This window comes from Schistocerca americana, chromosome 3, assembly GCF_021461395.2.
Source record: "Schistocerca americana isolate TAMUIC-IGC-003095 chromosome 3, iqSchAmer2.1, whole genome shotgun sequence".
Classification (NCBI taxonomy): domain Eukaryota; kingdom Metazoa; phylum Arthropoda; class Insecta; order Orthoptera; family Acrididae; genus Schistocerca; species Schistocerca americana.
In genome coordinates this window covers 921850357-921865167 of record NC_060121.1, presented here as the reverse complement: position 1 = coordinate 921865167, position 14811 = coordinate 921850357, and positions in this window count along the sequence as shown.

Sequence of the window (14811 nt, the reverse complement as noted above, 5' to 3'; positions counted from 1 at the left end):
ATGTACAGATTAGTTTATCAGAAAACGGGAAGAGACAGTTGTCTCCACCACCACAAAGATATAAAAGTCTTTCTAGAATGACAAAGCGTGGTAACTTCCCCCTCCCCCCCCCCCCCCCCACACACACACAATATAATTGTATCTAGTGTACATAATTCTAAGTGACTTTTCTTCTGGAGTGTATTTTAAGATAAAGTTATGTGTTTAGACATAAGTAATTCTTTTGATTTGTACACATAGGCATAAATAAATAGTAACAGCGATGAGAAATAACACACCACTTAATACAAAGCAAAAGTATAAACAAAATTAGCTTATGCCTTAACTGTTGTATGCTCAACAATACGCACTGACATAAGTAGCAGGAGAGGAGACATTGACCTGTGTGCATGTGCAGCAGACTAGCAGAAGGCACAACCAAAATAGGAATGCAATATGTACCTAACTGAAATACAGTGTAAACGGAAATACTACGCAAATACATCCACTATCTAAGAGCTAGGAAACCTATTGATATATGTACACAGAGATTTAATTAAATACTAAGCCATATACAACATATTTACAACGAAAAGGAAGCATTATGAAAAACTATCCAAGACATGTAAGCTATGGACTAATGACAAAATACTGTGAGAGATGTCAGGTAGTTTTCTTTGCAGAGTAAACGATCATAATGTGTAACAGAACAAATAAATGTCTATGAATTTACACAAAGTATGGAAATATCTGTGGATATACCAAATGTATCAGAGGCCACCGAGCTATGAAATGTAATTAGTTTTAAGTTTTTTCTTTCTCCAACCAGTGCATCATCACGGTGCAGAATAAGAAAATTATGTTTAGAGTAGCAGGTACCAAATGAAGAAACGGGCCACACCTTGAGTAAACAATTTAGTTATAAGAATATTTATAGAAGGATCATAAGGCAAATTAAAAATGAAATATGCATCGCCGCAATGGGTCTCTGTGGCAATTATCAGTACCTATTCGCTGCAGAGTACACATAAACATTTAAGCATGAGATTTTACAAAAACCAGTTAATTTTTATTGTGTCACATGAAAGCTTGAATAATGACATTTCCAGGTATTAGAGAAAGATAAGTCTGTGATGGTTAAAACATCAGGTTTTGCACTTATCTATGTGAATTGAAGTAGACAGCACGAAAACATGAAGAAACAACATGATACTACTTGGGTGATTAGTCGGTACACATTATTTTGATGAAGCAGAAGTTCCTAGGTAACTAGTCCTTCATTATACGAGTAACATTTCCGCATAAATCTTTGAACCAGTAGATGAGTATTCCCTTTTTCCCTCCCAAACAAAAGAGGTGGTGCCAAGCGTAGTTAGGCCAGCAATATGCAATGTTTTAGTCCTATTTCCAATGTTTCTCTCCCTCTTCTACTTAAGGAGGAAATAAGCTCCCACATAAGTGATAAAAGCCTGTCTATAAAATGAAACATAAATGTATCATATGCTTGTACTGTGTCATATAATGTGATATGTAAATAATCTGTATATGTGGTGTGAATGAAGAGATGTTGAAACTAATAAACCAACTGTAGTAACAGAACCCAGTTAATAAAAATTTTATGACTTTGAAACTTAAGAAATTTATGTTCATAATATAAGCAATGGATGGAATGTCAGCCATAGGTATAAGCTATCATGTTATGTATATTGTTGTAACTCAATACTTATATGAATTTGCATTGGAAATCAAACTCCAGGTGAAGAAATGAACTTTAAAGACAATGTTTTGGGTGGCTATATGTGTCTTTCAACAAGTGGATGGTCAAGTGTGGTGACATTAACATGCGTGTGCAAAAAAATAATTTCTAAGTATCGTGGCCCACAACACTTGATACATTAATAAGTGAAATATAGCTGTTTGAGCCAATACTTACCTCATTGACGGATCCTGTTGGTCAGGGTTTTCTCCACTGAAAATGAGAGTATGACAGGTAATAATGACACTCAGGCTATAAAAATGGAGATCTTCTGCCACAGCATCAGATTTTGAACAATAAGCGCACACCAATGCACGCAGGATGAAGACAAACACCGTGGCAATTCTTCGATATGTGACACTCAGGTAAAAGTTTGACGCTCAGTGTGAAATCAACACTAAGAAAGTGAGTGCACACATGTGTGATGGTAGCATCTAGCATGTGACCTTTAGCGCTGAGCTCTTAGCTGCTAAATCAGCCAGTGAGCCTGCACAAAACCTGGCAGTGAGAATGAAGTGAACTGAACATTATCGTTAGCACGCTGAATTTGAAATATATAATGGGGTGTCACATTATGTATATAATCTTTTAATTTCTTGTAGAATTCTAACATAAATAGGATAAGCTGGAATATCCATTCCATTAAATAAAAAAGGAAGTTGACAATAAGTGCCATTGACCCCCATCGGCAAATTAAAAAAAAAAAAAAAAAACCCACACACTGAATGTCTCCATACTATGTCAATGTACAATGTGGGAGGCAATTGTATAGGTACATGATGAAAGGCCCCAGGATATCGTGAAGTTAGTATTTATTAAAAAAAGAAACAAAAAGTGAAACACCAATTGAACGTAAGAGTTTGCAGAGACATTAATTGTAAATGTACGGCGGGACACAGACAAATGAAGGGACTTTCATTCAATTACTTGTACATGATTACTCTTACACTCTCATAAAAGGATGATGAAGATGTGCAATTTTAGATATGAAGTATTGCAAACTCTATGTATCACATTTGTGCATGAATAATATTATATGGAAAACAAGTATCAAGTATTTTTTACTTATTGAAGTAAGTGAAGGAACATATAAGGAAGAAGATTTTCTTGATTATGGAAAGTGCCAGTGTTCCCAGAGTCCGCCGCCTGCAGCTACAATTACAAGTAAGAAACGAAAACTGATGTCATGCGGAACATTTCTATTAGCACAATCGTGTTGTACCAGTTTAAAGAATGTTTTCATATGCATATTTAGTAATATTTATTTATTTATTTTTTATTACAACACATAGCCCCCCCCCCCCCCCCCCCCGGACCAGGGCGCAGGTCTCCACCTGCGCCATTGGTAGCCACAGCGGCGGCAGCAGCGACTACTGTTACCCTCCTGTAATCAGCACTTTGTCACCCATCAGGGGCAAGATTGCCATTTCCAGATGGCGACCGAGGTTTGTTGGTTGTCATAGTTGATGGCCGTGGACCCCACTGCTGTGGACACCTCTGACTCCGTGGTGGATGAGATGGACCCACTGCCGCCAATTATTTCCTTCATGCAGTTGGTTTTTATGCACATGACAGCAGCAGCAGTCACTCTGACTGTGCAGTTGGACAGCACTTCTCTCCATTTTCAAGTAGATATGGGGACTGCGCCACCATCATCGATGGGGATTCCCACTGTCAGTTGCGTTCACTGCCACTTTGTCCATTCCATACTTCCCTGAGGAGCTATAGCAATGATATCATCCAACAACAGGGGTGGTTCTTGGCTTAGGTCCAGTATCTCACTCACGATGTTCGCACTCCATTACAGACTACAGCAGGAGCTTCATCACCTGGAGATTGAGGGCATCCTGACCCTGGTCCCCCACAGTCCTTGGGCTACACCCATCTTGGTCCTTGAGAAGCCATACAGATCTCTTTGCATTTGTGGGGATTTTAAGGCCACTGTCAATGCTCAGTCTGTTATTAACTCCTATCACATACCCAAGGTTGATGACATTCTGTCCAGGTCGGCTGGCAGCAAGGTGTTTGCCAGAATTGACCTGCGGGATGCCTCCCTCCAGTTACCTTTGGACAAGTAATTGAAAATGATCTTGTGGGCTCTCCTGTTACAATCACCTCCCATTTGGGGTCACCAGTGCTCCAGCCATCTTCCAGTGCTATTTGGAAACATTCACGAGAGACATTCCTAGGATGGCTAATTACCTTGATCACATCTTAGTCACTGGCGTCTCCAGCCTGGACTTGACCGGGAACCTCCAGCACCTCTTCCATGTTCTTCAGGGTACCAGCTTACGTTGTAACAAGGAGAAATGTCTATTTTTGGTTCCTCAGGTGACCTATCTTGGCCATGTTTTGTGCACTAATGGCATTCAACCAACGCCCCAGTATGTCGAGGCTATTCAGCAGATGCTGCCCCCTAAAGGACATCTCCCAACTCAAGTCAGTCCTGGGCCAACTACTGCTTTTTTATCACACATGCTGTGGCTCTGGAGCTTGTGATACAGCTTTCCGCTGTTTGAAGTCTTCTCTCCTGACGCTGGCGTGCCTTGTCCCTTTTGACCCCACCAAGCTTCTCAACTTGGCTGCTGATGTGTCAGACCACAGTTTGGGGGCTCTCTTGTCTCACATCATCAATGGAGTCAAGCACCTGATGGACTTTATCTCCAAAATGCTATCTCTGGTACAGTGTAACTGCAGCCAAATTGAGAAGGAGGCCTGGGCCTCATCTTTGGGTTTAAGAAATTCCACAATTTCATCTACGGCCATTGCTTCACCTTATCCACCAATCTCAAGCCTCTGATCTCATTGTTCAGCGTCCACCATCCCCATGGGGACTCCTTGCTGCCTCCAGCACTGGGCATTCTTCCTCGCAAAATATTCCTACGACGTCCATTTTCAGGCCACAGCTCTCCATGCCAACATGGATCTTCTCTCTCATCTCCCAGTGGGTGCTGAAACTGAGTTCGATGCTGACTGGTTGAATGTTCCCACCTGGATGGCGCCGCTGCCAAGGCAGTAGGTGATTTGCTGCTGGATGCCAAGCTAATCGCACGTTGCACAACAGATAACCCGACCCTCCAGTCACTGATGCACCACATTCAGCATGGGTGGCCATCAGACCATCATCAGCTGCCACAGCTGGATGTCCAGGCCCACTGGCATTGCCACCAGAACCTGTCTGTCAGAGATGGGGTCCTCCTCATCTCGTGTGATAATGATCATTGGCAGGTTGTGCTGCTGTCCTCCCTCCAGCAGCGGGCCTTGGAGCTTCTGCTCGTTGGTTATTGGAGGATTGTCCTGATGAAATGGCTTGCCCACCAGCATTTCTACTGGAGGGGTATGGACACTACCATCACCCACATGGTGGCCTCTTGTTCCTCTTGTCTATGGCACCAGTTGGCACCCCCTTGACGCCGGTTCCTGTGGTCTCCTGCTCCCACTCCTTGGTCCCGTTTGCACTTGGATTTCGTGGGCCCATTCCTCAGCTCCTCCTGGCTTATCCTTGTGGACACCATCAGTGGGTTTCCTTATGTCTCCTGCATGCTCTCCATGACATCCACCCATACCCTCCAAGCTCTTTCCCACAACTTTTCTATTAAGGGTCTTCAGGAGACATTGGTGACCAACAATGGTCATCAATTTACATCTGCTGAATTTACCTCCTTCTGCACCATCCTGGGCATCCAGTTGATTCCTACCACTCCCTTTCATCCTGCATCTAACAGGTTAGCTGAACGGTTTGTCTACACATTCAAAGTCCAGATGTCAAAATTGCGTCCCCAACACTCTCTGGACAATGCCCTTATCATCTTTCTTTCCTCCTGCCAGTCCACTGTTCAGGATGGGTGATTTCCAGCTGAAAATCTTCATGGCTGCCCTCATAAGACCCCCTTGTCCCTCCTGTTTCTGTCCTCTACCAGCCCAGCTCCTCTGCGTTCAGCACAGTCTCATTTTTCTCTGCAGGATCCAGTCTGGGTAATGGTGTTCACCCAGAATCATCCCCGGTGTGTCCCTGCTAAGGTCTCATCACTCATCGGCTGCACAATGGCAGCAGTCACCTTCACTGATGGCACAGTGGACCAGAAGCACATCAACCAGCTTTGCCCCAGTGTGGTCTGCAGCTGGCTCCTCTGCTGTCTCCACGGCTGTCAGCCCTTGGGGATGATGGTGCTCCTCTCCCTGCCCAACCGCCATCCCCACCATTGCCACTGGTCACACCCCAGGCTGACCCTCTGGCAGAGGTCCCTATGCCCATGGAGGTGGATCCTGCACCTGTGATGGCCCCAGAACTGATACTGAGATGAACCTTCCTCTCACCCCTGGGGGTGTGGGAGTGGGGAAGGTCTGCTGTGACTGCCCACTTCATGCAGTGAAGTATGTACATTCACCGGGAAAACCTTTGTTGTCAGTGTTGTTTGTGTTTCTATCGACCTGCCAGCACTTTGTTTTATATATAATAGAGGGAAACATTCCACGTAGGAAAAATATATCTAAAAACAAAGATGATGTGACTTACCAAATGAAAGTGCTGGCAGGTCAGGGCACACAAACGAACACAAACATACACACAAAATTCAAGCTTTCGCAACAAACTGTTGCCTCATCAGGAAAGAGGGAAGGAGAGGGAAAGACAAAAGACGAAAGGATGTGGGTTTTAAGGGAGAGGGTAAGGAGTCATTCCAATCCCGGGAACGGAAAGACTTACCTTAGGTGGAAAAAGGACGGGTATACACTCGCACACACACACATATCCATCCACACATATACAGGCACAAGCAGACATATTTAAAGACAAAGAGTCTTTTTCCCCCTAAGGTAAGTCTTTCCGCTCCCGGGATTGGAATGACCCCTTACCCTCTCCCTTAAAACCCACATCCTTTCGTCTTTCGTCTTTCCCTCTCCTTCCCTCTTTCCTGATGAGGCAACAGTTTGTTGCAAAAGCTTGAATTTTGTGTGTATGTTTGTGTTCATTTGTATGTCTGTTGACCTGCCAGCACTTTCATTTGGTAAGTCACATCATCTTTGTTTCCCCACCATGAACCACGGACCTTGGCATTGGTGGGGAGGCTTGCATGCCTCAGCAGTACAGATAGCTGTACTGCAGGTACAACCACAACCTGTTGAGAGGCCAGACAAATGTGTGGTTCCTGAAGAGGGGCAGCAGCCTTTTCAGTAGTTGCAGGGGCAACGGTCTGGATGATTGACTGATCTGGCCTTGTAACACTAACCAAAACGGCCTTGCTGTGCTGGTACTGCGAACGGCTGAAAGCAAGGGGAAACTACAGCCGTAATTTTTCCTGAGGGCATGCAGCTTTACTGTATGGTTAAATGATAATGGCGTCCTCTTGGGTAAAATATTCCAGAGGTAAAATAGTCCCCCATTCGGATCTCCGGGTGGGGACTACTCAGGAGGACGTTGTTATCAGGAGAAAAAAAACTGGCGTTCTATGGGTTGGAGTGTGGAATGTCAGATCCGTTAATTGGTCAGGTAGGTTAGAAAATTTAAAAAGGGAAATGGATAGGTTAAAGTTAGATATAGTGGGAATTAGTGAAGTTCGGTGGCAGGAGGAACAAGACTTCTGGTCAGGTGAATACAGGGTTATAAACACAAAATCAAATAGGGGTAATGCAGGAGTAGGTTTAATAATGAATAGAAATGCAGGTAAGCTACTACAAACAGCATAGTGAACACATTATTGTGGTGAAGATAGATATGAAGTCCACGCATACCACAATAGTACAAGTTTATATGCTGACTAGCTCCCCAGATGACGAAGAGATTGATGAAATGTATCAAGAGACAAAAGAAATTATTCAGATAGTGAAGGAAGATAAAAATTTAATTGTCATGGGTGACTGGAACTAAATGGTAGGAAAATGAAGAGAAGGAAATCTAGTAGGTGAATATGGAATGGGATTAAGGAATGAAAGAGGAAGCCGCCTGGTAAAATTTTGCACAGAGCATAACTTAATCAAAGCTAACACTTGGTTCAAAAATCATAAAAGGAGGTTGTATACATGGAAGAAGCCTGGAGATACTGGAAGGTCTTAGATAGATTATATAATGATAAGAAAGAGATTCAGGAACCAGGTTTTAAATTGTAAGACATTTCCAGGGGCAGATGTGGACTCTGACCACAATCTATTAGTTATGAACTGTAGATTAAAACTGAAGAAACTGCAAAAAGTTGGGAATTTGGGGAGATGAGACCTGGATAAATTTAAAGAACCAGAGGTTGTAGAGAGCTTCAGGGAGAGCATTAGGGAATGATTGGAAAGAATGGGGGAAAGAAATACAGTATAAGAAGAATGGGTAGCTTTGAGAGATGAAATAGTGAAGGTAGCAGAGGATCAAGTAGGTAAAAAGACAAGGGCTAATAGAAATCCTTGGATAACAGAAGAGATATTGAATTTAATTGATGAAAGGGGAAAAAATAAAAATGCAGTAAATGAGGCAGGCAAAAAGGAATATAAACGTCTCAAAAATGAGATCAATAGGAAGTGCAAAATGGCTAAGCAGGTATGGCTAGATGACAAATGTAAGGATGTAGAGGCGCATATCACCAGGGGTAAGATAGATACTGCCTACAGGAAATTAAAGAGACCTTCGGAGAAAAGAGAACCACTTGCCTGAATATCAAGAGCTCAGACGGATACCCAGTTCTAAGCAAAGAAGGGAAAGCAGAAAGGTGGAAAGAGTACATAGAGGGTCTATACAAGGGTGATGTTCTTGAGGACAATATTATAGAAATGGAAGAGAATGTATATGAAGATGAAATAGGAGATATGATACTGCGTGAAGAGTTTGACAGAGGACTGAAAGATCTAAGTCAAAACAAGGCCCTGGGAGTAGACAACATTCCATTAGAACTACTGACAGCCTTGGGCGAGCCAAAACTCTACCAGCTAGTGAGCAAGATGTATGAGACAGGCGAAATACCCTCAGACTTCAAGAAGAATATAATAATTCCAATCCCAAAGAAAGCAGGTGTTGATAGATGTGAAAATTACCAAACTAACAGTTTAATAAGCCACGGCTGCAAAATACTAACACGAATTCTTTACAGATGAATGGAAAAACTGGTAGAAGCCTACCTTGGGGAAGATCAGTTTGGATTCCATGGAAATGTTGGAACACGTGAGGCAATACTGACCCTACGACTTATCTTAGAAAATAGATTAAGGAAAGGCAAACCTACGTTTCTAACATTTGTAGACTTAGAGAAAGCTTTTGACAATGTTGACTGGAATACTCTCTTTCAAATTCTGAAGGTGGCAGGGGTAAAATACAGGGAGCAAAAAGTTATTTACAATTTGTACAGAAACCAGATGGCAGTTATAAGATGTTATTCAATCTGTATATTGAGCAAGCAGTAAAGGAAACAAAAGAAAAATTTGGAGCAAGAATTAATATCCATGGAGAAGAAATAAAAAACTTTGAGGTTTGCCTATGACATTGTAATCTAGTCAGAGACAGCAAAGGACCTGGAAGAGCAGCTGAATGGAATGGACAGTGTCTTGACAGGAGGATATAAGATGAACATCAACAAAAGCAAGAGGATAATGGAATGTAGTCAAATTAAATCAGGTGATGGTGTGGGAATTAGATTAGGAAATGAGAGGCTTAAAGTAGTAAATGAGTTTTGCTATTTGGGGAGCAAAATAACTGATGATGGTCAAAGTAGAGAGGACATAAAATGTAGACTGGCAATGGCAAGGAAACATTTCTGAAGAAGAGAAATTTGCTAACATCGAGTATAGATTTAAGTGTCAGGAAGTTGTTTCTGAAAATATTTGTGTGGAGTGTAGCCATGTTGTTGTTGTTGTTGTTGTTGTGGTCTTCAGTCCTGAGACTGGTTTGATGCAGCTCTCCATGCTACTCTATCCTGTGCAAGCTTCTTCATCTCCCAATACTTACTGCACCCTACATCCTTCTGAATCTGCTTAGTGTATTCATCTCTTGGTCTGCCTCTATGATTTTTTACCCTCCACACTGTCCTCCAATGCTAAATTTGTGATCCCCTGATGCCTCAGAACATGTCCCACCAACCGGTCCCTTCTTCTTCTCTAGTTGTGCCACAAACTCCTCCCCAGTTCTATTCAATACCTCATCATTAGTTATGTGATGTACCCATCTAATCTTCAGCATTCTTCTGTAGCACCACATTTCATAAGCTTCTATTCTCTTCTTGTCCAAACTATTTATCGTCCATGTTTCACTTCCATACATGGCTACACTCTATACAAATACTTTCAGAAATGACTTCCTGACACTTAAATCTATACTCAATTTTAACAAATTTCTCTTCTTCAGAAACGCTTTCCTTGCCATTGCCAGTCTACATTTTATATCCTCTCTACTCCGACCATCATCACTTATTTTGCTCCCCAAATAGCAAAACTACTTTACTACTTTAAGTGTCTCATTCCCTAATCTAATTCCCTCAGCATCACCCGAGCCATGTATGGAAGTGGAACATGGACAATAAATAGTTTAGACAAGAAGAGAATAGAAGCTTTCGAAATGTGGCGCTACAGAAGAATGCTGAAGATTAGATGGGCAGATCACATGAATAGAATTGGAGAGAAGAGAAATTTGTGGCACAACTTGACTAGAAGAAGGGATTGGTTGGTAGGGCATATTCCAAGGCATCAATGGATCACCAATTTAGTATTGGAGGGCAGCGTGGAGGGTAAAAATCATAGAGGGAGACCAAGAGATGAATTCACTAAACAGATTCAGAAGTATGTAGGTTGCAGTAGGTACTGGGAGATGAAGAAACTTGCACAGGATAGAGTAGCATGGAGAGCTGCATCAAACCAGTCACAGGACTGAAGACCACAACAACAACAAGTGACAATCTGCAGTTGGGATTGAGTCAGTTGTTCTTTTGGAGATTGTATTATTGTTTCGTTTTGGTGAGTCTAATATATTGTTTTAGGATTTGGGTTTTCTGCATTTCTGTTCTGCTAGTTCAGATACTACAATTACAACTTTTGATTTGGTCATTTCCAAACAAGGGTCCTTTAACTGAAACTGATACATTCATCCTTCTCCGTCATCTTTGAAAGCTTGTAACATTTCGCAGGATCACTCTATATATCAAGAAGCACTCCTGTTCTTTAAAGCCCATTTGATTGACAAAGGCATGAAGACTTTAAAAAAACTGTAATATTCATAAACAAAACTAAAGACACAACAAAACCCCCCACATAGCTCAGACCAAAACATTTCACAGGGGTTTGAAGCTTTTTAACAAACACTCTGAGAACATAAAAACATTAAGGAACAAAACTCTTCTCGAAATTCTTAGTCATGTTCACTGTGCTGTTGCTTTCACTCAGTCAGTGGACCTGTAAAATACTGTAATGTGTTCGGTTTTCTGCTCATGTATTTTTCTTTTAAATTTATAAACTAAATGCTAGTAGTAGATAGAATTATAATGAATGTTTAATTTCCGCAACACTTTAAAGAATTACATGTATAAAGCAGTCTACAATTTCAATGTACTTGACCTATTAAATATCTCTAGCACTCAGTGCTATTCTATTACAGATAAATTTAACTATTAAAGAAATAAATAAACACAAGGAAAGAGTGTGTCACTGAATGCATTCAGAAACACCACATAAGGTGGCTTCAACTAAAAGTTCTTCTATGAGGCAAGAATTAAAAACAGAATATTAAAAGGCTCTTATCCAATAAAGCTGCTGTGGATGAAAATATTTGTGGTATTAATGTGTTTGTCAATTTGTATGTTGAATTATTTCATTTGCACTGAACTTGTGTACCATAATAATAATAATAATAATAATATTTATTATTATAACAATAATACTGTGTGCTCAATGGCCTCCTGTAAGTCTTTCGATTGGATAATACTACAGAGAGTAGCATGTCTTTAACTGCCCTAGTAATGCTACTGGGAAAAGGACCTATTGTTTAACATGGAATCCAAACACAGTTGGATAAAAGCACTAAGACCCTAATTAATAATGTTTTCTTTGATATACCTCAAAGCAGTAAAATAAATGGATAGCCGCTAAAAATGCTCATTCTGACCATGATACATAGACAGCTATAATAAATAAGATAGTGCCTTATGATACTGATACTTCTAAGTAGAAATCATAAGAATAATGAACAACTCCAGAGTAAATGTTTTAAAAATAGTTTACTAGAGATGACCTGGGATGAAATTTATTATGAACCAAATGCTAACATAAAATTTAATCTATTCCATGATTAATTCATATAATTAATTGAAAACAGCTTTCCAGGTAAGCTGATCAGAAAGGAAATTAAACAGCCATGTAAAAAAACAATGTAACAAACCACTGATCACTATAGGGATTAAATTATCTTGTGAAAGGAAGAGAGAGATGTATCTGTTGGAAAGAACAAGTAGAGATACTTCAGTAGTTGCACATTACAAAAACTACTCAAAATTATTACAAAAAGTTATTAAAAAGTCAAGGAACATGCACATAATGTCAGCAATCAGTCATTCTGACAACAGGCTTAAGATTTGTATGGAATGTAGTGACATGAGAGACAGGGAAACCAGCCACAGAACAAGACAACATCACCATTGAAATGAGTGGAAGAGCTATAAATTATGAGTCACAGGCAGCAATTGCATTTAATGATCATTTTTTTAAATATAGTAGAAACTATACTGTCAAACAGTTCAAGAGCAAACTGACAGTAGTATGTTGAAAATGTAACTTTCATAAAATTCAGTCATATGATTGTATTACCAACTTCTCATTCTGAAATTAAGAAAATTATGTATCCTCTCAAAAACAAAAGCTCATCTCGATTTGATGATGTATCTGATAGAGTACTAAAGATTTGTTCCCACACAATCAGCCCTACCTTACCTGAAATAGGTAATGCATCACTGACTCAAGGCATTTTTCCAGAGGGGAAGAAATATGCTGTTGTTAAACAGCTATTTAAGAAAGGTGATACGAGAGATGTCAGTAATGCAATACCACAACCCTTTTTGGGATCCGGTATCCTCTTCCAGTCTCATCCCCACTCTCCAGAAATGGGCATATGTGTAAAATCAGTAATTTACACCAATTTAAACTGATGCTTTGATTTTGTCTTTTCTAGTTGTCTGAATTTGAATACACTGAAGCTTCTTTCTTTTTTTGCAACAAATTTGTAATCTGCACTAATTTAAGCTATTGTTTTGACATTGTTTACATCAAACCTTGCCAGTATGCAGAATGAAGGAAACATGTTGGATTAAAAGTTAACGTACCATCACAATTCGTACACAATACAATCTACAGGCACATGGTAGGAATAAATTTGCTATTGTAATTATGGAGAAAATAACAGTTAAAATTCTGGTATTTCTAGTCAACAAGAGACAGCTACTTTTATGCTTTCAAGCTAAAAATTGTTTGTATCTCTAATAGAATTATGACATGATGTTGCTATCTGAAATGGAGGAAGGGCCTCATCCAGATGTAGTTGAAAGTAGGTTGAAGCAGAATATTGGCTTAAAGAAAAAAGACAAGCCGGGATCAAACCAGAATAGGAAAAGAAGAATTCTGCTTATAAGCAGCAGTGATGGGAGCGGTGTGGGCCAGCAGCTTCAGGAGAAATTAGGTGCAGGGTTCCAGGTCACACGTTTTATGAAACTAGGTGCTAGCCTTAGCCAGGTGACAGAAAACTTAGGTTAGTTATGCAGGGACTTTGAGGAGGAAGATCAGGTAATTATAGTTTGGGGAGCAGCAAACAGCCTGGCTATGAATCCAAGATACAGTATTAGGAGTGAAAATAGGAGCAGAAACTGAGCACACAAATGTGGGGTTCGTGGAGGTCTTTCAGCACCATGATCAGCCCTGGGTAAACATTGCTGTAAGGAGTGTTAACACTGAGCTGAACAGGATGCTCCTGACACCGGCAAAATCTTACATAAGTGTTGTTCCAGTAAATGCTATTGGTAGGTGGGGACACACTACACATGGCCTGCACCTGAATTGGATGGGGAACAATAAGTTAGCTTCTCTATTAGCAGAAATTGTAAGGGGGTCCACAGTCACACAAGGGGTGATCCTTGTGGTTAATGAGTCCAGGCAGACAGGTTTTGCAGGTTAAATCAAAGTACAGACAGATGACAATCAAGATAAATAGAATAAGAGAAACTTCATGTACAGTAAATAGGGGTAAAGCTAGGGGCAGTACCAACTTACTTCATCAAAATATCAGGAGAATAAAAAAAAAGAAGATGAGGTATTAGTGTGTTTAGATGATCTCAAAAATAAGAATGAGATTGGTATACTCGGTCTGTCTGAACATAATGTAACTGTGGGTATGGATAGTGTCAGTATAAGTGGGTATAATTTAGCTTCTTACACTTGTAGATCTAGGATGGATAAAGGAGGAGTAGCCATTTTCATAAAACAAGGGTATGTATGCAAATCTGTAGAAGTTAACAAATTTTGTATTGATCAGCACTTTGAGGTTTGTGCATGTAAACTTAAGCTAGATAATGTAGTACTGATATTAGCAACAGTGTACGGGTACCCATTAGGAGACTGGGAGCTGTTCATAAAAGAGTTTGAATCCCTATTAGGCTGTCTGTCAGACAAAACGAAGAAGTTATTAATCTGTGGTGATAATAATGTAAACATTCTAAGTAATTCTGATAGGAAAAGTGAACTAGAAGTGTTATTAACAACATATTACTTAGAATCAGTGTTCAATTTCCCTACACATATAGCTCTGGTAAATGGATTGTCAGACCTTGATGCACAACTGATTAACTTACAAAACATAACAGGGTGTACAGTTCGGAAACCATTAAATAAAAGTGTGAGGTCGCTCAACCTGGTATCTGTAGAGCACTTCAGAGAAAGCTTAAGAAATGTTAGTTGGGGTTGGGTTGGGCTGTTTGAGGGGAAGAGACCAAACTGTGAGGTCATCGGTCTCATTGGATCAGGGAATGACGGGAGGAACCATACCGGCATTTGACTGGATCGATTTAGGGAAATCACAGAAAACCTAAATCAGGATGGCTGTGTTAATTGGGGAGATGTATATAATGAGCCAAATG